Below are 25655 nucleotides of genomic sequence, written 5' to 3' on the forward strand. Positions count from 1 at the left end.
CTGGAGATAGAGCTCAATGAGCTTTTTATACAGAACTGGTTTCTGGTCAACTATCACAGATGCTTGGGCAGTTAGTGAAAGAGGGTGGGGGAAGCAGATGGGCGGCACTCTGTTCAGATAACTTTATTTAATATCTCTGTTATTTACTTGATCTGGCCTTGATCTGGTGGTAAGTGCCAGAGATTGACACAGCGACAGCACTGGCTAAAGTTATCTTACACAGTTATGTAAGACTGATTTTTGTCCCTGTCTGGCCAGGAGCTGCCACCGTCCCCTTGCAGTGTGACTTGTTTGTGCAAGAGTGGTGGTGGATACAAGCTTGTCAAAGACAGAGAACCAAAGGGTTTTAATCCTTGGAGCTCACCTACCATTGACACTTTATACTCTGGTAGAGAGAGATGCAGGGATAACCCTACCACCAGTTAGGAAGTATTTATAAAAAAGACAATATCCTTCCTAGGCCCTGTCTTTACTCTACTTGACCTAAGAAATCACATTTAATGAAGTTTGTATGCTTATTCATTCTTCAGTGAACACTTATTGAGCACCTACTATGTTTAAGTCCTGGGCCAGGCCTTGCTGTACATTTTATACATGAAGGAGACACAGTGCCTGCCCTGGTGGGCATAGAGTCTGGTGGAGAGACAGACAGTAAACACATTATCATGAGAATAAACAGAGATACAAACAGGGATCAATGCTGTGAAGAAGACGTACATGGCGATTTAAGTGGTAAGGGAACCCACCTGAGGTAGAAGAGAGAAGCCTGTCAGAATGGAACGAGTAAGCTGGGAACCAAAGAATTGTTGCCTTACCTATAATAAAATGAGCTCTCGTGTTTACATGGGTGACAGCCTATTTCTGGCTCACACACATGAGGAAATGTTAGTGAGATATTTTCTTCACTCTAACATCTCCCTTTTTATTTGAGAAAATCACCACTTTTTTTGGATGCCTCTCTCAAAAAATACTTTTTCCCTTGATCGATTTGATTTTTTTTTTAATGTTTATTTTTGAGAGAGAGAGAGAGCACAAGCAGGGGAGGGTCAGAGAGAGAGGGAGATACAGAATCTGAAGCAGGGGTCCATCCCACAAGCCTCAAGATCATGACCGAGCTGAAGTTTTGACGCTTAACTGACTAAGCCACCCAGGCGTCCCAATCGATTTGATATTAAGGACCAAGCCCTACCTGCAAATAGACCTAGAGGGGTTGTGGATGGGTGTGGATGGCTGTGTTTTGGGCTTGAGGGGAGCAGGACGTGTGAGGGACTAGGTTCGTGTGAACACAGTAGTGCCCTTCTGCTCCCCATGGAAGGCAGAGGCTTCTTCAAAGTGTAAGCTTCACTGAGGTCCAGGAACTTTATTTATTGCAAAATGCTGCTTCCTTTGCATATCCGCTCACGGTTGCTGTGGTGCTTCCGCCATTCTGAGAATTTCCACGGCACCGGCCTTCCCCATTTTCCTGGCATGTAAGTTTTGAGAAAATGGCCGCTCTGTGACCTTTTTTGGAATCCACAGATTCATGAATTTAAGATGGTTCTGTTAATGGAAAACACCCAGGCTCTGTAATGAGGCGGGTCTAAATTTGAATCCCAGCCCTTGATCAAATTAGTAGACCTCGAGTGTCAGTTTCCCAACTACAAAATGGAGTTGACAACACTTGCCTTGCATGGAGTTGTGAGTGGTGGAAATAGTGGTTGTAGATTGCCTAGGGTAGAGCCTGACATCCAGCGTGCCTTCAACAAATGGAAGCCATTGTTAGTACTATCATTTGGGGCTCCCAAATCACTGTCTTGGTTGGTGTATTTATGCCCCATCTGTCCCCAGAATATTTAAGACTGCCAAGTTCACTGAGTTACAGGATTATAAATAAGGTTATTGGTTCATTTCTTCACACCTATCTGGATCCTTCACAGTTAGCTTCATTCAGCTATGCCTGCCCACTGGGCATGGAGAATGCATCCATCTCACCCATCCTGGTACTCCCAGTCTTTAGTAGGGTCTAGTTGTACCTCACAAATGTTTCCTGAATCAACGAACCTAATCTTACTTTACCGTATTCCCTTTCAGAGGCCGCAAGAAGAGAAATATCCTGTGGGACCATGGCTGTTGGCACTGTTTGTTTTTGTTGTCTGTGGCTCAGGTATGGGTTTTTTGCTCTCCTCTGTCCTTCAAAAACACAGGTTTTAGTCACAAGTAAATAGACTATATATATATTGTTATGGGATTTAAGTTAATCTCTGCCTGAAGCCTTCATCTTAATGGGTTTTGGTTCAGTCTCTAGTCCAGCGGAGCAAATATGAGTAGAGACAGAATTGATACCCTATCAAATCATAATCGTAAAATGATTACAGTGAGCAATTAAATTGGCTGTTTACACTTTAGAGTTCAGTAAAACATAGCCTTGAAAGGGCATTTGGAACAGAAAGTGAAACACCTGTCTGTCCAAGATAGATCCAGATTGCAGAGAAAGGGAGAGGCTTTATGCCTTCCTCAGAGGAAATTCTGCAGAACTCATAGATAGAAGTGAGCCTTTGACCTGAGCCTCAAGATACAGTCACCTCATACTGGAAGCTGGCAGGTTCAGAGACCTTTGCTTATACTCAAATGCAAACATGCACACACACACCGACGAGGCTTGAGCAAAGGATCAAGCAGTTGTTTCTAGTTGAATTTGGTTATTGGAAGCCTTGTAATTCCTGGTCCCCGTGGGCTGGGGCTCTAAAATAGTGGTAAGCGAGCAACAGCGGGGTTGCTTCTAACAAGGCAGGACTTCCAAGGTGCCCACGATCTCTCACTCAAAGAAACAAAACTGTACCCCATTCCCAAGGGTATGACTCGAAAGGAATCTTTTACCAATAACAGAATCGCTCATCTTTAATGGTCTACCCAACCTCTGCTAGAATACTTCTGAGGGTGGAGGGCTCATTTCTTCAAAATGCCCATCCCATTTCTGTGTAGCTCTAATTCGGTTAGAGACGTCTCGTGTCTTTTGAACTACACCACACTATCTTTTCAGTAGTTCAGGTATGAACTCCTAAAGCCACAAGGCACAGGCTCATTCTTTTCTGAACATCTTGACTCATCTTGACTCTTCAGATATTTTAAAGATGAGTTTAAATTCTGCAAACTAAACTTCCCTACTTCTCTCAACTGAGCCTCATAAGATGTGGTTTCTAGACCCCTCTTCCGGATACACTCCATGACTATCTTAATGTATATAATAATTGCAGCTGTGTAAGTTGATCTAGAAGTGGTGTGACTGCTGCAGAGGCAATAGGATTGTCACTGCCCTTGATCCCATCACCCTGCTTCTATTAATATGACCCAAGCTTCAGTTTATTTTCAGCAGTCACAGCACATCCTAGACTCACATTGAGCTAAAGGCTAGCCTGGCCCCACCAAACTATCCTTTACATAAATGCTCTACAAGGTTCAGGGAAGCATGTACATACCTCCCCTAATCCAGGGCTGTCCCTTATCCCCATCACACATTGTTTACTTTATTCATGATTCTCATCAACATATGAAATTATTTAGTTTGCTTCCTTATTATCCATTTCCCACTACTGGGACATAAGCTCAGGGAAGGCAATGTTTATGTTCCACTAAATTGGTAGATTCATATATGTATTTAGCACATAGTGAGTGCTCAGTGTGGTCGGCTGGATGGATTCATGGATGGGTGAGTGGATGAATAGAGCCAGCTACTCCCCACACTGTAGATATCCAGTTGACTTTCTTGAGACCTAATATAAGGCTTCATGAATATTTCTATTAAAATTTTGTTGGTGGTTATCAGTTGTCTTTCTATAGTGTAGCCACAAAGTCTAGAAGTACAAGAGAACATACATAATAAATGGCTTGCCAAAATTACATTATCATGTACGATATGGCCAGTGACATATGATATGGTCAGCGTATCGCCTTCATCAGCGATGCATAGTTCAGAACGCTGCACAAAATTGCAAGGAATATGGTGTGTTGATGCAGCATTTGCATCAGTGCCTGCATATTCATCTGCTATGTGTTGCCTCAGATGATCAGTCTCTGATTTCCACCCAACAATAAAACAAATAAAAAAACCATGTGCCTCTAGCAAGCCACAAAAAAAAAAAAACAAAAAACAAGAAAAATAAATCTATATAAAAAAGCAGTCTGCATTTTCAGACCTTAGGGCCAGCCTGTAGATTGTTAGATCTTGACCCTTGAGCCTTTTATCTAATCATCTTTCTTTGTCAGCTTTATAGTCGCTGAAAGTATACTATACCTGCCAGTCACTGATAAAGTCTAGACTTGGAGAAGCCCACGGAACAGAATTCGAGACAACTCCCTTCAGGTTGACTTTGAACCTCTCGGCAAAACTTGTACAAACAATCATCACGTCTTGGGGGTTTGGGGGTCCACTGTGTGCCTGGCACTGTGCCAGGCTTTGGAACAACCGTGTTCAGGAGGCTGCAGGCACTGGGGGAGGCAGATAAGGCAGGTCAGTTGTACCTGGGGGCAGAGTTCTGTGATAGCAGAGCGCCCGGAGTGCTTGGTGGGCACGGATAAGGGACTGTCTCAGCCTGCTCAGGCTGCTATAACAAAATACCTCCGATTAGGTGGCAGAAAGGGTAGGGAGCTCTGTGGGGTCTCTTTTATGAGAGCACTGATCCCATTCATGAGGTATCCACCCTCATGACCTAATCACCTCCCAGAGCCCCCAAGCTTCTACCACCATCACGTTGGACATTAGGATTCCAGCACACAAATATGGGAGAGCACAGTCCAACTGTAGCGGGGACTTCTCAGTCATACTGAGCAGAAGAGCAAGTTTCCCAGAGGAGGTGGCATTCATGCTGCATTTTGAAGGACAAACAGCCAGACAAAGGGAAGGTCATTCCACATGAGAGACTGCTACGTGACAAAGGCACGTAGGCCTGAGATAGTATGCCAGGCTCAGGAATGGCCAAAGCCCAACTGCAAAGACCCGTGAGCCCAGTCATCACCCAGTCTGTGTTGTCTAAAAAGGGGGGACTTTTAAGTCCGTGGGACTAAAAAGGTTCAGAGCCAGTGTTGGTTTTCTTTTCTCGTGTCCAGATACATATTAACCAGTGCCCTCCCCAGTCTGCACCGCTAGGTAGCATATGGGGAGTTTAAGTCAACAAAGTGATTTGGTCTGTTTTTCTCAAACCGGCCTAGTTCTCAATATCCATCCTTTTCAAAGGGCTTGAAAACCTTCCCTAAATTACAGTTCAGTAAAAATCTTGCCAGGCTATTGGTCTATGTAGTAGGAACTATATCTCCTCCCCGCCCCCCCCGCCGCCCCGGGGTAAATTGGGACATCTCCTGACAGCAGTCTCTTGGAACCCTCCCAGTCTCCATTCGTTTTTTTAGGGATCAAGTACATTGGCTCTGTTATCCTTTCTGGGATGGGAGATCTATCCCAGGGGCTGGGATGGGAGCCGGCAGGGCCTGGAGACTTGGATTTAAAGTGGCTAAGAGGACGCGCACTTACTAGCATGCCACACCCCCCGTCTTCACAGCCTGTGCTCTAACAGGGACACGTCTTTAAATCCTTGTAGTCAAGACTGTGTTGCTTTTATGGAGAGGCTAGGTAGGAGTAGTAATGATCCCTAAGTAATGGGCTTCATCTCGTTTTAATTGTAATGAAGAATAATCCACTACCGTCTTTATTTTATTTTATTTTTTTGTCTAACTAGCTTTTTTTTTTTTTTTCCTGCAAGCCTCAGCTCAAGTCAGGCACTGTTCTCACAGAAATGTGTCACTCTTCTCAGCTTGTCCTTGGTACTGTGCCCTTCCTTCTATCTTTGTACGTGTGCTTTTCTAAGCCAAACATGTCACGAAAAACACAATAACTCCTTTAGATCTGTCCCGGTTGCCACCGCTCTGGGATTAGTCACGATTCAGTCCATCTTACAGAGCCTGCTGCCCCTCTGGAGTTTCTCCTCCTTCAGATTGCTGGGGCCAGCATTTTCTCTATATTTAGGAGAATCCCATGTCCTCACGGCTAGCCATGCCGTCTGTGGGTCCCTCTGCTTCGTGTCATGAGCCTTCCTGGTGAGAGGATGACGGAAGCCCGTGTCACTCCTCTCTCTGAGCCCATGTGGCTGGAGGTTCATACTTTGTATGTTTTTATACAGACAGGAAAAATATGAAATCTTCTAGTGTTAATGAAGGTGTTGACCATTGATCTGATTCTTATTTATTTATTTATTTCTGAGAGAGAGAGAGAGAGAGAGAGAGAGGGAGAGAGACAGCATGAGCAAGGGAGGGTCAGAGAGAGAGGGAGATGCAGGATCTGAAACAAGCTCCAGGCTCTGAGCTAGCTGTCAGCACAGAGCCTGACGCGGGGGTCGAACCCACGATCATGAGATGGTGAGATCGTGACCTGAGCCGAAGCCGGATGCTTAACCGACTCAGCCACCCAGGCGCCCCTGATCTGATTCTCTTGAAAGACATGCTTTCATCGCTTCACTCTGTTAACCCACTTTTCTAATGATGATTGGTTGGGCAAAGAGCCCTTTTTAGAAATAGTGTCCATGTACTTAGGATCAATAAATATTCAGGTCAGGCAGGTAATAAGGAATGCACATCTTATCCGTTTTCCTGGCGAGATTGTGCCAAAGGATTAAGACTGGGGAAATGTTGGCATTTAGGTTCATGCTCTCTAACTGGTCACCCTTACTCCATTTTACGTGGAAAAACAGGTTAAGAAACCTCCAAGAGGTTCGAGGACCCCCTAACTATATGGGGGGTGATGTGTCACAGCAGTCTTGACCCCTTGCTTCTCGGCTTCTCTCCTGTGGCCTTCCTCATTCTCCACACATGCCTTTCATGCCTGCAGTGCTGATAAGAGCAAGATAGTGGAAAAGAAGAAGAGGAACCAGGAGAGCAGCAAGGGTACAGAAAGCAGAGGCCCCTGGCACAAACAGGCACCCAGGGACCACTCACCCCCTCACCAGGAAATCAGATAAGAGCACCAGACCTCCTGGGGCTGCCCTGAGGCCCGAGATGTGAGTCCAGCTCAGGTACACGGTTGTGGTCCCTGATACATTACCCTGTTGACATGCAGTTGGAAGAGGCTATCTAAATACACCCCTCTGCAGAGTAAGTAAATTTCCACTTTCCATGATTGCAAAAGGGCTCTTAGGCAAGACACTTCTTTGAAACCTGACCAATTGGCAGTAACAGGATAAGAGGTGAAGAGGCCTCAGAAAGGAGGTAGTTTTAGAATCTGCCAGATGTAGGTTCAAAGCCTAGGATTCACTATCAGCTGGACAACCTTGGACGCATTATGTACTCTATCAATTTCCTTATTGATCAAAGAGGGATGAGAGTAGCCGCTCCAAAGGGCATTGGCTGGCTCCAGGGATGTAAGCGCCGGCCCACAGCGGGCTCGACACCGCAGCCTCCGTCACCACCACCACCTCTGTCAGCGTAGCCGTCATGGTGCATAATGGCACCATGGATGGGAGGGACTGGTGTGCCGTGGGGGCTCAGGCTTCCATTTGCTTTACATCTTTCCTGGCTGAGCCTTCCGCGGGCAGCCCATTTCCTGCCCATGGGCAAGACTCAGTCACTCACATTGGTCTTGATCTTCCAGAAAGCAGTAGGCCCTCCAAGGATGAGTGTCAGCAGTTCGAGTGATAACATTCGGACTGTGTGAGCCTATCTTCCCATGATAAAGCCTCAACATCTTCCCGACCTTCCCACTCGGGGAAAAGGAGGCACCCACCTGCAGATTAAAGTCAATGACTAGGGGTTTGTACTTTAAGTCGAATACCAGAAATAAAATGTATTTCTGGTACTCAACCTGAATACACCACTGTTTCGCTATAAAAGTTCTCTTTGTGAGATGCAAAAGCTCAGGGAACAACGTGTTCTTTTGAGACACAGTGTTATGCAGAGAGAGGACATCTCAGGGCCATACAGTTATTTGTTTTGTATAATTTGGTAACTAGCTGTATTGTTATTAAGCTTATATGCATTCTATCAGAAATCTAAACCCTGTTTCTCAGAAAGAAAACCTGTTATGAGTCTCCTCAGATAATGATTCCAAACTTTTCTTCTTTGAGTCTTCGCCTAGGACTTTGTTTTGCTTGGGCCTTTACTGGGGGTTACATTTGACTTTACTTGATTTCCTAGGGCCCCACAGATCCACCCTGAAGCTTAAAGGATTAGCATCTCTCCCCTTCCCTCCCACCTCTCGCCCTTAGAGACTTTGCTGTGTTTTTCTTCTCTTTTTATAAAAACATTATCTTCCATTTGCGCAGGCGGTGGGGCCTCTTTTGAGATAAGCAGCTCGCCCTGGCTCCCCTGGTCCCCAGTTTCAAACCTCCTGCCTCTTTGAGAACCGTGTGATAGCTTCTGAAGAGTGCTTGTTTTATCTTGAGACTCAGAGACAAGCGTGACCCAGAATGTCTGTCTGAGGCGGCCACGATGCTGTCGCTCAGACCGGCCGCCGCTATCTCTGGGAGCCACTTGCCTTCGTGATGCACTGCCCCGGACCATGAATGAGGCTGGTCACCCCGCTGTAACCCAGAGCCCTCGCCCCTGGATTTCCCTCTGCTTTGTTCCCCAGCTCTTTTAAGAGCTTTCTCCACAAGGATTCTGAGGCCACACCTAAGCTGTGGGGGAAAGTTCGCTGCCATGGTTTAGCGATGTCTGCCCTAACCCTGATGCAGACGGCGGGGTCCCCTGCTCACCCTGGCTGTCCCTGGCCCTTTCATGGTGTGAGTGCCGCGGGATTCACAGGACGACTGTCTTCTGCATCCCCAGCTCTCCTCTTTGACCGGAATGCCTCCTGGACTCCATGAGATTAGGTCTTTCCCTTAATGTGTTTGTCGTCCAGACCAGTGGCTGTTTAGTCCGCACATGCACGCGTCTTGTGGTCCTGTGGCACGATTTGCCTTCTCCCAGCCCCGTGTGAAACTGCATGGTGACAGCCGGCAGCAGCCTGAGACCACGCTCTTTGCATCCTGCTTGTCCCCTCCTCCGTCCTTACCCCTCACTGAGGTTTCGTCCTTACCCCTCACTGAGGTTTCTACTGGATTAATGGAGTCCCCGTTTAATTCCTATTATCCCTTGATTCCCAGAGGAGAACTCTCTCACACCAGCCGGACCCCGGCTCCCTCCCTCAGACTGTTTCTCCCTCATGTATTCCTAATTTCAATTTTATTTCTCTCTCTCTCTGGCCAAGCCTGATATTCATTTCCTAATTAGGGATTATGAGAATTTTAATGGTTACTGAAGCCTGAGCGTTCTCAAAACTGATGAGCTTATCTCCCCCATCAAAGGGGAACCTCTCGGGTAATAGGATTAACTAGTGGCTGTTATTTCCTTCAGACTTTTCTATATTTCCCCGTTTTGTCAATGAGCATAGATTACTTTTATAATACAGAAAAAAATTAAGTGTATTTTAAGAAGAAAACATCTTGACTAGTGGTTTTAGCCTTTTTTTTAAAAAAAGCAGCCAAATTCTGTTCATATCTTAGGGAGGAACAAATGAAAGAGCAGCTGTTCTGGTTCAAGTGGGACCTGTGTGTGAGAGTGCATGTGTGTGAGTGTGAGTGAGTGTGAGGGGGGGAGTGTGTGCACATTTGTGAATGTCTGTGTGTGTGAGAGTGCATGTGAGTATGTGCACTTGTTAGTGTGCCTATTTGTGAGTGTGTCTGAGCGTGTGTACATTAGTGAGCGTGTGCATATTTGTGAGTGTATGTGCATGTGTGTGTGCATATGAGTGTGTCTTTGTGTTTGTGTAGGGGGTACCTCCAGTGTTGCTGGATATTCTGATTTTTTCTATCCCCAGACAGGAACAGACATCTGGACCCTCTCTGCCGGTCAGGTGGGAAGCTGCATCTGGCCCGGCCGGCCTCTGTCATGACAGAGCTCATGCTCTCAGCAAAGGGCCTGCTGGGTTTATTTGGCACATGAGTTGTGAGTGGCCACACTGTTTCTGGCAAGGACGTTCTTGTAGGCTCCTGTACCCCCCAGGGAATCTGCCTGTGGACACGGGCGGCCCGGGACATAGCATGTCACAGACAGGCGCGTTTTTCAGGACAGCCTATTCAGAGCAGATAGGAAGCAGTGATTCCAGGAGATGTTCTTGGCTGGGCCTGAGCCCCTCCCATTCCCCAGTCTCATGTTTCAGGTGGTCCAAGATCTCCCTGTACAGAAGGCCTCTCCGTTTCTGGAAGGCCCACACCCCTATCCTTCTGAGGACCTGCTGTTTTTGCTAAGAACGGTGTGGAGGAGGGAAAAGGCCAAGCCACATGTGTGCCGGCTCCAAGGCCAGCCTCCTTGGGTTTGAACCCGGTTCTGCCACCTCCTAGCCATGTGATCTTGTCCAGCTTAACGCCCATTCTGAGCCTAGGTTCGCCCGTTCTTCAAAGACATAAGAATGGTCCCTAACTCCTAGGACCTTAAGAGTTGGGTGTTACTGTCATTATATTCACGGCCCTTAGTCACACTATCTCCCACATCTTGGCCTCCCAGGCAAGCTTCTGACCAAGACTCTGAAAGCTTACAGGGAAAGAAAGATAACATTTGGAACTTTCTAGTGATTTTGCTTTGTGATGGTAAGAGAACCTGTAGTGGGGAGCATACTGGCCCTGAGACTCTGAGGAAGCTGTGGCGGTGTCAGCCAGAGGCCTGTGGTGTCACCTCTGCAGGGGCAGTGGGAGCCTCCTCTCTATCTCTAGAAAGAATTCTTTATAAACTAGCTAATAGGAGTGAGCAGGACCTGTTCATACAACTGTTTTGGCCACCATTTCCTGAGTGCTTCTTATGACGCTAGGCCGTAGACGTATGTTTTCTTTTCTCATCACATCCTCCCTACAAAGGAGCTATGGTGCTCATTTTTCCAGATCAGGAAAGTGAGGATCCTAGAGGAAATCAGCCAGCATTGCAGAGCTAACGAGTGAGAGAGCCAGTGCCCAAACCTGAACCCGCAAACCCATCCACTCCCTATTACACGGCATTCCTTCTCTCTTACCACTTCTCCCAAAAGTGCTCCCAAGCAGGTTTCCCCCAACCTGAGGCCTTTAGCGTATGACCCTATATTGAAAAGAACTCCTGTTAAAACATCTCCTACTTTTCCTGCCAGAGAAGGCGCATTGTCCGGAGGTGCCAGATATCCAGCCATCCTGGGTCTGCTCCCAGATGGAGAAAGCATTGACCCGGCCACGGGCTGCTTGTTGACTGGGCCATCGGAGCACCCGACCGCCTTACTCTTTTCTAGACCTTGCTCCAGGACAGATTTGAATTCACCATGTCTGCAGGTCAACCAATAAACACTGGCCTTTTCTGGAGACTGCCAGAACTGTCTCAAAATTGTGACACCCAGAGTGGCTGTCACACCCCCCGAGACAGGCAAGCAGGATGTTTGAGAAGCTGAGCAGCCCTGGAGAAATTCTTCTATTTCACCACAAGGGAAGACTGAAGACATGCCTCTGCCGGGGAACTCCTGCCTCGAGATCTGAGATGGACACTCTGGAAAAGATGTCTCATCAGCCACTGGCTCCCTCAAGGTGACCTGCATCCTCCCTTGTTCTGTACCCGGTACCCTGTGCCCCGTGGAGCATTGGGTTTGTGTCTGGTCTGCTGCTCAGAAGAGCGTTTCTGCTGTCCGCCATTTTACTGTGGAGAGAGGGCATCACATTCTGCTAATATCCCTTCTTCTCACAGTGCCTTTCTGCCCTGTGTCCCAGGCACCTCTCTCTTTTCCCTCATCTCCATCCCTGAAGACACTACCGGAAATGGCAGCGTGCCTGCGACTCCCTTTGTGCTGACTCTTCCTGAGAGCTGAACTCGCCTTTGCGACATCTCATTTCTTGCCGTTTCTGCTTGTCTCTCTCAGAACCTATATTTTTTCTTACCAGCTCTTTCATTTTTTAAATGAAAAATAATCAAAATTATAGAGTTGTCTTATCCTCCTAAAAGATATTCCTGCGGCCTGTCTCAGTCTCTCTTCTCAGCAACCCTTTTGAGCTCACTTATCATCAACCTTATTTTCAATAAAAGTGTCCTTCTGAAGCTTCCTGTCAGCTGGCACGCAGCTCTCTGGCAGCCTCCTCTTGTCTAGCTGTCCGACAGCTTCCTAGAGGATCCCCTTCTGTCACCCCTGTGTCCTGGCGCTCCCAGGTAGCCGAGGTAGGTCTGTCCCCAGGGTAAGAGTGAGCTGGGATGACACAGTCTCAGGCCTTAAGGAGTTTATGGTCTCTCATGACCTTCCTTCCCTTCCAAAGACTGAGCTCTTGCAACATTGGAATCTAAAAGTTATTTGATGTTGACTCTTGGTTCGCAAAATAATTGTTTGAAGTTTTTAATATGTGTTTTCCTCCATGCTCTTTTCAATTATTCACCTTTCATTTTCCCTCAATAAATATTTACTGAGGACCTACTATGTGCCTGGTGCTGAGCTAGGCCCAGGGTGGTCATGGGCAAAATCATCCAAGTTCCCTGCTCTCCTGGGGCTTACAGGAGGAAGCAAGATAAGTTCATCAAGTAGTCATGTTGAAACATGTGAAATTTCAGTCATGAAAGGAGGAGAGGCACGTAAAGCTATGAAAGCATACGAGGCAACAGGCTGGTATCCTCTGGGTAAGCGGTTCTCAAAGTGTGGTCCCTGGACCAGCAGCCTCAACATAACTGATGACCTAGTTAGAAATACACAATTTTCAGGGCACCTGGGTGCTTCAGTCAGTCAGGCATCCAACTCTTGATCTCAGCTCAGGTCTTGATCTCAGGGTCTTGAGTTCAAGCCCTGTGGTGGGCTCCACACTGGGCATGAAGCCTCCTTGAAAAGAAATACACATTTTCATTTCCCACTCTAGAGCCACTGGATTAGAAACTCTCAAGGTGGGGACCAGCCTCTGTTTTCACACATCCTCAGGAGACTGTCATACATACTCAGGTTTGAGAACTCTTACTTCAGATCGTCCAAGATCTGAAGGCTTCTGCAGGCTTCTCTGCAGAAACAACTTCTGGATTATAAAGGAAAACTGGGCAATAGGGTAGGGTGGGAGAAGTATTTCATACAGAAAGAATGGCATGTGTAAAGGCCCTGTAGTAAGAGCAGAGAGTTTTGAAAACATGAGGGATTAGCCCAGGAGAGAAGAGTAATACAAGATGCGTCTGGACAGGTTGGTAGAACCAGCATATATAGGTCATGGAGGCCGCATCACGGATTGGGCAATAGGAAGCTTTTCATGTGCTTTAAACACAGGGATGAGGCAGTCTTACTTGTTTCCATTTAAAGAATAACTCTAGCTACAGTATGGAGCAAATATTGAAGGAGGAGCGAGAGTAGACCAGTTGGGGGTCATGGCAGGGGTTTCAGGAAAGATGGCAGTAACTTGCACTGGGGTGGTTTCCGGAGGGATGGGGAGAAAGGTGTATAATCACAGGATTCATAAAGTCCACAGGTCTTGGTGATCAGTTGGAAGTGTCAAGGATGACTCTGGCATTTTGAGTTCGCATGCAAGATGGAGGATAATGATGCTAAGTTTGGCAGTGGGAAGGATGGATTGTGAGAAGGTCCTGCTGAGTTTGAAGTGTCTTTGTGTAGATATCAATTCAACGATGGAAGGTGTGGGTCTCGAGCTCTGGGAAGTCAGGGCTGGCAGTACACATAGGTGAGTCATCAAAAGCTAAAGTGCCAACTAAAATTGTGGGACAGGGTGAGGTCACCCAGGGAGTGAGAATACAGTGAATAGAAGAAAGCCCGAGTGCTCACTGAGAGATGTCATTATTCTTGTTTATTGGTCAGATGGAGTTAGGAGGACCCCTGTAAAACCCACTTAGTGTAAAGAACCAAAAAGAAGGAAAAAAAACTAGAAACCGGGGAAATACAGTGTCACAGAGGCCAAGGGATGAGAGGGTACAGGAAGGAGTGCTCAACAATGGTGAGTCAGGCAGGAGGTAGCTGGAAACTGCCCATTGGATTAAGTGAGAATAAGTGACATGGAAGGCGCTTGGTGTCTCTAACAAGAGATATTTCAGTGGAGTGAAGAGAGCAAAAGCTAGAATGAAATGGATTGAGGTGGGAATTGAAGGCAAGGAAACCGGAGAGAGTGAGTAGAGACAACTTTTTAGAAATGGTTATAAAGTGGAAGAGAGGGCACCTGTTGGCGGCAGATGTGGACTCAAGAGGATTGTCCTGGTTCATTTGATTGTCGAGCGTGAATGGTTCTCGCATGCTAACGCCTAAGGATTTCATTGAAAGGGGATGGTTAAATAAAAGAGAGCTGTGACCATCCAAGGTTACCAAAGATCAAGATGCAAACACAGGTCAGGGAATGCAGGGGCTCAGCGATTCGATAGCTCCTACACTAGCCTGGATTTTTCTGAACCCCAGTGATTTGCCCAAGGCCAGATGCCCGACCTGGAATGCCCGTCCGCCCCTCCTTTCCTTGGCATCTCTCCTCTCTGCTGCCTGGCCTGCCCACAGCCCATTTCCTACAGCCTGCTCAGCTGTTTTCTCAGCTTTGTTCACCCACTGTTAAGTTATTAACTTGTCAGGGTCCAGACTCCCCACTTCCTTTCCTACTTTGAACCCACTCACTGTTGGCTCCCTTCCTGTTCGCCGCCTCGGAAAGCCAGCCCGTGGAAAGCCAGGGTGACTCCGCGGGTCGTTACTGGCAGGCACACAGAAGTACAATTAACATAATTGGTCTAGAGTGGCGAAGGCTTCTTAAAGACATTGATACAACTGAAAAGGGAAGAATAAACTCAGCCCTCTCTTCCTTATCTTAAAGGTGGAGGCAAATGGTGAGCTTAAAACAGACTTTATTCAAAGTAATTTCTCCAACCAGTTTCGATTTTAAAGAGTCACCTGTACACCTGTTAAGGACCATCAGATTTTTACATTTAATTCATGGATTCAATAGGATCAAGAGTGATCTTTAATTAGTTCTTAAAGCAGACTTAGGAACTGGTAAGTTGGTTTAATAGAAGCGTTGCTACTCCAAAACAAGAAAATCTTGTCTAAGAGTCTAGAGAAATTTGCAACAGTTCTGTAAAGAGAACTGAGTGGCTTTATCATTACCTAGCATTTTTGAAGTCATGAATTAACTTAATGGAGCATGATGGACCTAAGGCACAGACAGTTTCCTATTTGTCGACCTATATTCCATTGATAATGATTTCTTGTCTAAGGCTAAAATTAAGGGAGAAATAACATTTTTGGGCATTTTATTATGGGCAGATTTTTGTGCTTATATCATGATCCTCATCCCTTGCAATCCTCTGAGATGTGTGTTATCTACGAATAGAGAAATTATCATTACAAATAGAGAAGCCGGGGCTCAGAACTGTGTAGGAATTTCCCAAAGTTCACACCTCTAGGGAGTGGCAGGTAGCACTTGGTACTTGAGCTCTGGTCTCATGCTCATGAATGGAGAGGCAGCGGCCATTACTGTAGAGATGGTAATAACAGCAATAGCTCCCGTGCATCGAGCCCTCAGTGTGTACCCCGCCTTCCTACACTTTGTATCGTTTAATCCCTATGACAGCACTGCAAGCCCCTTGGTTCTCATTTTGCCCAAAAGAAGTAGTCTCCAAAAACGTTAAATAATCTGTCCAGTCACACAGCTATCCAGTAAAGAACTGGAATTCAGACCTAGCTCCAGCTGACCCTGACATTCCACGATACACTTGTTGGTCAAGATTAGGGATGTTTCCCTGATCCCAAGAACAAAACATGAGGCATGGTAGATGTAAATACTTTTTTCCCCTAATGTTGAATCTACAGCTGCCTCCCAGCACTCCTGTGGGCCTGGAACACAGCCTGTTTAATGTTTATTCTTTGTCAGCCTTGGGAGGGGAGGACAGAAAGGCCAGCCATTTCTGTGAGCGTATACATTTGGTAAAGTACTTTCTCACCTGCTCAGCAACTTCTGCTGTCAAGACCCTCCCCCAAGCCCGGGATGAGCCAAGGAAACCTCTGAGCACAACCAGAATGAAGTATCACAAGTTGTTGAATTCACTCCTCCGCTTTTTGTGGAGAAGACCGTTCACACAGAACTGGCTAACTTTAATTTTCCGTGTAATTCTAACAGTCTTTGTGTTCGTCTTGGTCTGTAGCAACATGATAACAGAAGAGGGCCCACCACAGGCTGGTGTAGTAACATCAGAGAGGTGAACGGAGATGATCCTAATTGACACAGAGGACACAGAAGCAGAAATGAGAGCCCAGAGCCCAGCCAGCCGGGGCTGTTTGGGTCTCAGATCAAACACCTCGCACACTCCATGCCCACACTCCACTGGGGGTCTTAGCAATGGCTGTTTTTCATTATGGTCACACTGAACATTTATGAAAGATTAACATGATGTCAGGTTTGGTGTATATCTAATTTAGGAGAGTAGTGATGATGTATGCAGGTGTTTTTGTTTTTAGAAAAAAAGATGCATTCATGCTTTATCTTTCCTTCACATCTAGCTGTCCGAGAAAGATCTCCCAAGGCCCTGGGTGTTACTGAGCTCTGCACACCCGAAGCACAGCACCTGGTGCACAGTACATGCTCACTAACGTTAGATGATGGGATGTCAGTGCCTTGTTTCCAGCGGGTTCTGGATAGCCTGCTTTGCCATGGCCACTCAGCTGCATTCCTGGTGGCTCTGTTTTTAGACAGGATTAAGTGAAATGCTACCCGGCCTCACTTCCAAGAAACCATGCAGCACATGGTGGTTACATTTCTCATCATTCTCATCCTCACCAGGCCTGACCACCACTGCCTCTGCGGAGGGTTGTAAAAAAGATGTTGCTGCCTTATTTTCCCGGACACATTTAAACCCAGCAGCTAGAATGAGGCTGGGGAAGCTAAATCGCTCTTAGCAAAATAAGCGAGGGTGTCAGGTGGGCTGGCAGGCTCTCCACGCCCTCGGTAAAAAGTCCTGGTGGCTCTGGATGAGAGGCAGCGGCGTTTCAGAAAAGTCACAGGCAGCCGGAAGATCTTGCCTCAAGGGTTACCGGCATCCCCAGGCCTGGTTTGGTGCATCTGCTGCAAGCACCTGGCCTGCATTCCCAGCTCAGGGGCCGCTCGCTTTCCAGGTCACCGCCGTTTTGAAAAAGCAGCCTCACTGACCTGTTAAATGAGCGCAGTGCCTGTCTGAAAGCCCTGTCCCCTCTTCCCAGCAGCCACAGGACACTCTCTCAGCGCCCGAGGCATCTCTGGCCCAAACCCCTGATGGAATTAGCAGGAGTTATCTATAAATCCCTGAGGCATCCATCAGCAGACAGAGCAAGGCTGCCTTTTTAAAGAAGTTCACTGACCTCTTGTTAACTTAACTCCTTGTTAGGAAATATCTAATCAGCTGTACGCTAACGTGTCCAGGGCCCAGGGGTCAGCAGAAGCCGGGCTCGCTGTGGGCTTGGGTTTCCAGCTGTGAGCTGCCTGCTATCTGAGCTGTCTTGTTTTCCTCTTTCAGCTATCTTTCAGATCATTCAGAGCATAAGGATGGGCATGTGAGAAGGCCCGGGGATTTGACACCACCTCCTCCCACTGGAGGGCGGAGGACCACTTCAGCTTTTAGCCAGGTGTCTGTGGGAAGCAAACAAGCCACACAGAATAGAAACAAATGCTCCCTCCATTGTTCCCCGATCCCTTCATCGTGGATGTCAGACCACATTGCCTTCTCACAGGACATCTTGGTACATCCGTGTTCTCGAGCGGAAAGGACATTTTGCTTTTCTGTTGGCGGGATTGGTAGCTGCCGGGTGTCTGCAGCAGCGCCCTGTCTGGTTTTGCCCTTGGTCTCACTAATGTATGCATGTGGCCCTCCGGATGATCACCAGGTTGCTTTCCATGGATACGGCCTCTCCTCCATCGGGAGTTGGTTTTACAAATAAATGTCTTTGTTCAACCTTCTACCATGTGTGGGTTACAGTGAGAAACCTGAAGTGAAGACAATGCCAGAATAGCTCCAGGTTGAGGAGGTGGGGGGGGTGGGTAGGAACTGGACTAGATAGTTGGGAAAGTGTCAAAGAATCTGAGGTTGGGGAATTAGAGTTAGATTTACCTTCAAGGTCTTTGCCCAGAGTGAAGACCTGGGCTGCTCTAATGACCTTGCATTTTCCCCCACATTTTACTTTTTAATTTTTTTCCCTTGATTTTGGGTAGTTTTATTTGTTTTTTTTGTTGGTTTTGTGTTTTGTGGGTTTTGGTTGTTTTTTGTTTTTGTTGTTTTTGTCAATGCAGAAAAAGCACTTACAAAGTGTGTTACGGTTCAATCAGCTGTTATCTGCTCTTTGTCTGCCTTAGGGCTTGGGGAAGAGCAGGTGTCTGAGGCCTCTTTATGAAAACCAGCCAACCTCAGGGCTCAGCCCTGCCCTAATAGAGCCCAGGAGGGCGGGACTCCCATCTCCCTCTGGGTGGTCAGCCTGGAGGCTCGGAGGGTGAGGCCCAGGGCCCGTGGGTGCAAACCTCCCCTCCCTGGCGGGCTTCCCACAGCCTCTCTAAGTGTGGTCTGCCTACATGGGCCTCCCCGTGTGTGGAGGGCGGTCGGGGGAGTGGGAGTCACATCGCAAAAGGCAGACCCTGGGGTTTCACCTCAAGCCTGCTGAATTCGAAGTGCGGCAGGTGGGGCCAACTCTGATGTCTTGTACAAGCTCCCTGGGCGAGGCTTATGCACTCTTAACTTTTGGGGACCATGATCCTGAGGAAGCCCAGCTCAAGAGAGAGTAAGTTTTGTCCCATCCCAGGCAGCAAAGACAGCCGCAGCTGAAGCGTGCTCTGAAGCAACGCCTACCCTGCGGGGAGGTGGAGGAAGGGGGAGTCGGCCTGCTCTGCTGCTCTGACTTCTGATATGGCCTGGAGAAGTCTCTGCAGCCACAGAGATCAGCATCGGGATTAAAGATGTGCACCGTGCAACTTTAAAGAGTCCCGTGTTGCCTTTGAAAGCTCCATCTTTGCATTCTTGGCAATTTTTTTTTCATTCCTCAATATTGTGAGAGCTTTAAACATGGAAGTGGTGGCAGTGGCCTGGACCTCTGCCAACCTCTTCAAAGACTTCGTTGTAAGTGGTGCACTTAAAAATGGGGGGTGGGGAAGAGGGGAGCTTTTTGTCCACTGGAGTCTTTTACCCCAGACCCTTCAGTGAGGTTCTTTAGTGCTTTCTTTTCTCCCGTCCTCCTCCCTCCCCCTCCTCCTCCTCCTCTTTTCCTGCTGAGAAGGGGGCAGCAGGCTTGCTCCAAAGTCAGCAACCCCAAGGACAGTCTACCACCCCACGCTCCCCACCACTGCCGCCGCCAGGCCCCTCCCAGGCTGGCAGAAGGCATCTCCCACCACGAGGGCTGCACACGCGATGCTCTGCGAGCTGGTCCCCTCGTCCTGCTGGCTCTGCTGCCCGTTCTCTTCTAGGTCACTGAGTAGGACCAGTGTACTGTGAAAGATCAGCCCTCAGGGCTCCTGCCAAGAGGCCAGAAGAAGAAAGGCTGCTTGACGTAGGTTTACCTGGTCTGTGCTCCCAGACGTGGCCTCTCTAACTCCCACATTGCCTGCGCTTGCTCGGAGTCTGGCTTTCTCTTCCTGCCCTGGTAACAGCATGCTCGCCAAACCACCATGAAAGGCCGTTGCTGGGCCCATGCTTTGTGGTTCCTCCTTTATTGGATAGGGTCTCCCCCTCCACACACACACACCGATTTGATTTTTCCCACAACGGTAATAGTCAATAGGGTGAGAATCCCTATTTTCAGAAAAGGGAAACTGAAATTTAGCCAGATTGGGCTCCGGATAAACCCAGCTGTCCCCAGGTGACAGGGGTGGCCAGCTGAATCGGCTACTATTGGTAAATTTCTGTGATTGACTTATCTCGCCAGGCTGTGGGATGGTCCACAAATTGGTTTCCTATTACTTTTCAGGGAGCCTCCCCGGAGTACTTGTGTGGGAGTGTCTGGCCTCCCCGGTGACGTCTATCACTCTTCTGAAGGTGGAGACAGGGGCTGCCCTGAGTAAATTAGGGTCACGGTTGATTCATGTTCTATAGCAGAGACATGCAGACTTTTTCTGCCATGACACACAGTAAGAAATACATGGCAACCGAAAGCACAACACAGCCACCAAAACAGGGTTTACAGGACACTTACCCTTAGTGTATGTCATGTAATCTTTCTAAGTACCCCCCTGCCCCTGATCTATTTCTTTCTTTCTTTTTTTTTTTTTTAATATTGGTTGCATCCTCTTCAACTGATTTTATAGCCCATGAATAGGTTCCAACCCACAGCTTGGAAACATGGCTCTTCCACCAAAAATCAAGCCCTTAGCAGGAGACAGATGAGCAGGTCTCGTAAGGTGAGAAAGTCTGAATCTCACTTTGCATGCTGGTGAGAGCCTGACATCACACCAGCCACAGCCAGTCAGTGCCTCCTGTGATACGTGAGCTCTTTCTTTGGGTATGTAAGGTACATTGGAAAGAGAAACTGGCAACACCCTGAATTCATTGAAATAATATGAAATAAACACCATGTTCTATTTGTCAGCGATCACTTGCTGTTCGTCACAATCATTTCGCGTAGGGATGGGTGGTTTTTAAAGCTGGAATCCACCTGGGGTCTGCAGAGAACCAAAGTCTCCAGGGAAGATGTGCATGCGTGTGTATTTTGTTTAGTGTCCAGATGATTCTGATGCTGCCCATCTGCCAATTAGCATTTGGGAACCAACTCACCAGCTTAAACTCTGACTTAATTGAAGCCAAAGCAAGGACTCAGCAGTAATACCCCCAAAACTAGCCCTGCGTCAACTCTACGCAAAAGTTTTCCCTTCCAATGTTTTAAGCCTTTGGGGTTCTCCACAGAGTTTGGCAACAGTGAGACACTATGTCTTGTTTTGCTCCAGGTCTTATGTGTCTTTGTGGTCCCAAGTAGATCACAGACTGGGGTTTATTCATTTTTGAAAGACAGAGAGAGAGCACAAGCAGGGGAGGGGCAGAGAGAGGAGGGAGACACAGAATCTGAAGCAGGCTCCAGGCTCTGAGCTGTCCCCACAGAGCCCCACGCAGGGCTCGAACTCACATATCATGACATCATGACCTGAGCCGAAGTCGAATGCTTCACCAACTGAGCCACCCAGGTGCCCCATGCATTATAATAATTTTTCCACTCAGGTCCCTGCTTGCGCTGTCTTTCAAAAATGAATAAACGTTAAGAAAGAGAAAGAAAGCAAGAAAGCAAGAAAGCAAGAAAGCAAGCAAGCAAGAAAGAAGCGTAGAGTCATCACCCAAATTTTACTACAATGCATTCTTAGGCATTTTAGGGTCTTCACACATATTTGTTTTTTTTAGTCTCCCCATAAGATGGACTGGACTCACAAGTGGCTCTTCTGGAGGGCTTGCTGTGTACCAGATGCTACTCAGGTACTTGTGAGAATACACTTGAACACTCATGCACACCTCACTAAGCGGCCCTTGGGTAGGTACTATAATTATCTTTGGCTTACTGATGAAGACACTAGACTCAGAAGGTTGGAAAAACTTGCCCAGGAGGCTGCTGCTGGTGAACTGGGGAGCTGGGATTCAGACCCAGGCAGATGGGCCCCAGCATCTGAGCTCTTTATCGCAGCACTGCCCTTAACAGGGCCTTATCCTAACAAACAGACAGGGCTGGTTTGGGTTTTGTTTCAATTTTATTTTCACTGCTATATATTCCAGACATACAACCATGCCTGGAACTCAATAATTGTTCATGAAATGAATGAATGAATGAGTTAGCAAGTAGTAGCCTCCTGGTGAATACACACTCCTGGAGCAGCGGGGGGCAGAATTGAATTGTAGAAATGGCCCAGGACCAGAAATCAGGCTACTGGCTTTTTGCCCTGGCTTCTGCCCATCACTTTTTCTCTGGACCTTGATGCCCTCAGCCATACATTTGAAGATATCCTGCCCTCCTGCATCACAGGGCTGTCGTGGGAAGCAAATGATATGATGTATGTGACGTTGCTTTGAAAAAACTGTAAAATGTATACAAATTATATACACACATAATTAGATCTATTCATACAATTATATATGTAATCATTGCTTGCAACCATATAATAATATAATAATAATTGCTACTCAGGATAGGTGGGGACTGCATAGGTAAAAAACAAAAACAAAAACAAAACCCACAAAAAATGATTCACATTCAAAACCCTACCCCCACCAGGACCCTATCTTAGAACAACACGCTCTCGGCAGCAAGAATGCCCAGACAGGAAAGTGTGGATGGGTCGATGCAATCCATTCCGGCTAATGGAAAGAATTCAAAGTTCGTATAGAACCTCAGTGCCATGGTTATCTATATTATTGTTATTTATAATCACTCCTGAAGACAGAGCTTAGGTGAGACTGAGAATTGATTTGGGCTCTGGAGAACCATCGGCCTCTGCTAGTTTCACTTTGATTATATGTTTGTCATCTTCCAGCCCCCGCATATGTCAGTCCTGAAGGGAGTGGACGCAGGACATGCAGTCAACTCACATAGCACTGGAGATTCCACACAGATGGAGAAGGGGAGCTGGGGGAGGGGAGGAGGAAAGAGAGGAAAGGAAGGGAGAGGGAGGAAGGAAGAAGAAGAAAATGGAGGGCAGGGATTTTTCCGACATTTCAGTGATTCACCTTATCACCCACTCGGAATTCCCGGGCACGCTTGGGCCGGGTCACAGGCCCTCCCTGTTGCGCCTCCCACACTCTCGACCTTCACTCCGGAAGCACATCCCAGAGGGATGTGTCCTAAGGAAGGATGGTAGAAACTTGTCCAGTTCTGAGACCTGTATTATTCCTGCGTGAGAGAAAGGCGTATTTCTCCTCTGTTTTTCATCTTATTATTTTGATAAACCTCTTCAGACTGGATAAGCTGGTGGTGGCAGGGGACGTATGAGAGCAGAATAAAGGTACATTTCTGCTGGAAAGGCGTGAATAGGATTGTCAGGGAGTAAGACGCCGGAAACGGGCCCTAGATGCTGTGGACTGAGTGTGTCTTGGGAGCTCAAGACAGCAGAGAGCAGGGGCCCCGGGGGAGCTGCTCGCAACTTCCTGGGCTCTTAGGCTCCTTACAGGCTTCACGAGCACAAAGTTATGTTGTGGGGCCCACAGCATCTGGCATCCTCGGGACCCCCCCTTTCGCACTCGTCCTGGGGGCACAATCTAATAGTCCTTCTGGGGAAGTCAAGATGGCTGCCAGAACAGACGACTTTCAGTATGATGGTGGCACAAAAGGTATCTGTTTATTAGGCAGACATCCACTAAATTGTGTTTGCTCTCTCTTCTTGTGTTTGGGGAAAATAAAAGAAGAGAGGTTGACAGCATTGCTCCATTCTCTGTATGTGGGAAAACTCGGGCTTTTTACATAGTAGGAAAACACTCTGTTTGTTCCCTGCCTAATACGGTGGAGATTCTGGCGGGGGGTTTCGTGGCTACAAATAAGCAGAGGATGGAAAAGGAACAGGAGTGTTCAGTTCTGTGAATTAAGGTCATTTACTGTCAGAAGCCACCAGACCTGTATTTCCAGGGACATCTCTCCAGCTCTCAGTCTCCTGGGCTGGCCTGCAGCCCTGAAGAGACTGGGCTTAGCTCCAAAGCCTTCCAACCTGAGTGAAACCCATAAGATAACTCTCCCCATTTGATCACGGCTGCTACCTGAAATTATCGTGTATTTGTGTTGGAAAAGATTCCTGCTGCTTTCGAACCTGGCCAGGCTCCCCAGGGGCTGAGGAGGGGGAAAGTCACGGATGTAATAACCCAGCTTGGGATTTGCTGCCATTTGCAACCGGGACAGGAGGAAGCCAGCACACAGCCCCCCTGCCCAGGGATGCCACAGGGAGGCTGGGCAGAGCGCCAGAGGACCAGCCATTAAAATAGCCTTGAAAGCGAGGCTCGTGCTTTTCCCTAGTAAGCCACCTTGACAACATGTCCCTTGAGGGGGTCAGGGGTACCTCTTTCTACCTCTGTCTTTCTGTCTCAGTCGCTCACCAAGGAGCAGTTATTGCTACTCTCTGTCTAACAAGACTACTTATTCTCTGCCCCGGACTTGGGTGTTCGATAGCACTGCGTCTTCAAGCTTCACGGGCTGTGGCCCGCTGGCTGGTCTCCAGCGGCCCCCCTCAGCCCTGCGCAGGCTGCACGCTGTCCCCCTGCCCCAGGCCGAGCCATTGCATTGTCTCACCTGAGAGTCCCAACTTGCTTTCCTCTCTGCCTGAAAGCTTCTTGGTGATCTCCTGCAGCCTGAGAGGGTATGGGGCACATGCACACGTCACTTGGCCTGGTGATTTGCCTTTTGCTTGGTGCCGAGGTAGAAAGGTGCCGCTCTTGCCGCCAACACAAGCTCCAGGCCCCAGGACAGCGCCGGGGACAGCAGTGTTTGCTGGACAGCTGGCCCTGCTGGGGGAGGAATCCTCCTTGGGCCTCTTCTCAGCCTCCACAGAGAAACAAGATGCCATTTTTTAAACGTTAACCCCAAAAGTGCCCCTGTGATGACCTGGATTGAAAATCAGCCTGGAGAGTGAAATAAGTCAGGCAGAGAAGGACAGCTACCATATGTTGCACGTATACAAGGATTAGGAGGAACTTAATGGAGGACTGTGGAAGAGAAGAAAGGGGGAAATAGTGGGGGAGAGGGAGGGAGGCAAACCATGAGAGACTCTTGAATGCTGAGAACAAACTGAGGACTGATGGGGGTGNAGCTACCCAGGCGCCCCAGACAAAAAACTATTTTTAAAAAAGAAAGAAAGAAGGAAAATCAGCGTGGACCCGTGTCCCACCCTGGCCCCTTCAGAGCCATCACAAAGTGGGGCGGGGCAAGGTGCGGGGGGGGGGGAGCTCCTCCTGGTCTCCGAGGACAAGTCTTGTCAGGGCCTGGAGGACCCAGGACCTATCTCTGTCCAGGGAGCCCTGGGCTGTGGGAGATTCACCCCTAATCCGACACAATCTGGGAAGCGGTTCCTTCCTGCCAAAGACCCAGAGGACTTACGGGGGGTAGGAGGGCAGGCACAAAGGGCTCAGGGGCCCAGGCACATCACGGAGTGTAGGGGTGCGGATGTATGTGGCTACCAGACCCCTCACTATCCCTGGGGCCTAGAAGGCTGTTGCTGGGCAGACTCCCAATGCACAATGTGCCGAGGTACTTCAGGGAATCCAGAAAACCATGTTCCTTTACACAATGGAGGCCGCTCTATTTAAATTTAAAAATACGATAGGGGAGGAAAATGAGCAGAGTCAGCTTTACTGGAGAAGAGCCAGACAGGGGAGCTCTGCCCAGATTCTACCTTTTGTTAAATTGCTGGGGCTTCCAGGACCAGCTCCTCTCCGCCCTGCCCCTTCCCTTCCTCGCTCTCATCCACCCCACTCTCTGCCTCTCGGCCTCTGGAATAGTAAACAACGTCCACATAGCTCTTACCTGGCCAGGTTCAGTTCCAAGTGCTCGTTAGGACACTTAGCTCCCAAAACTCTCTGAGGAAAGTTCTGTTTCTTTGCATCACTTCTCCTTCCCTCTGCTGCCTCTGTCTCTACTACGCACGTGCCTTACACCTTGTGTTTTCTCACACGCACACATTTACACACACACACCCACAACGTGGGCCCCTGTCTGTCTCACACACAGCCTAGTCTACGGTTTCCCAAGAAGCAAACCCTCCCCTCGGGAAGGAACAACCTCTGAGAATGAAGACCTTCATCAAGTT

General features: G+C 48.0%; 1 long non-coding RNA gene across 1 annotated transcript; it reads left to right on the forward strand.

The window, feature by feature from the left end:
• The first annotated feature begins 2075 nt into the window (after positions 1–2075).
• LOC144243663 (uncharacterized) lies at positions 2076–17873 on the forward strand. The gene is made up of 2 exons (XR_013338729.1): positions 2076–2143; positions 17434–17873. It is a non-coding gene; the product is annotated as an uncharacterized LOC144243663 (long non-coding RNA).
• The last annotated feature ends 7782 nt before the right edge of the window (positions 17874–25655 follow it).

This window comes from Crocuta crocuta, unplaced genomic scaffold (assembly GCF_008692635.1).
Source record: "Crocuta crocuta isolate KB4526 unplaced genomic scaffold, BGI_CrCroc_1.0 scaffold586, whole genome shotgun sequence".
NCBI classification, from domain to species: domain Eukaryota; kingdom Metazoa; phylum Chordata; class Mammalia; order Carnivora; family Hyaenidae; genus Crocuta; species Crocuta crocuta.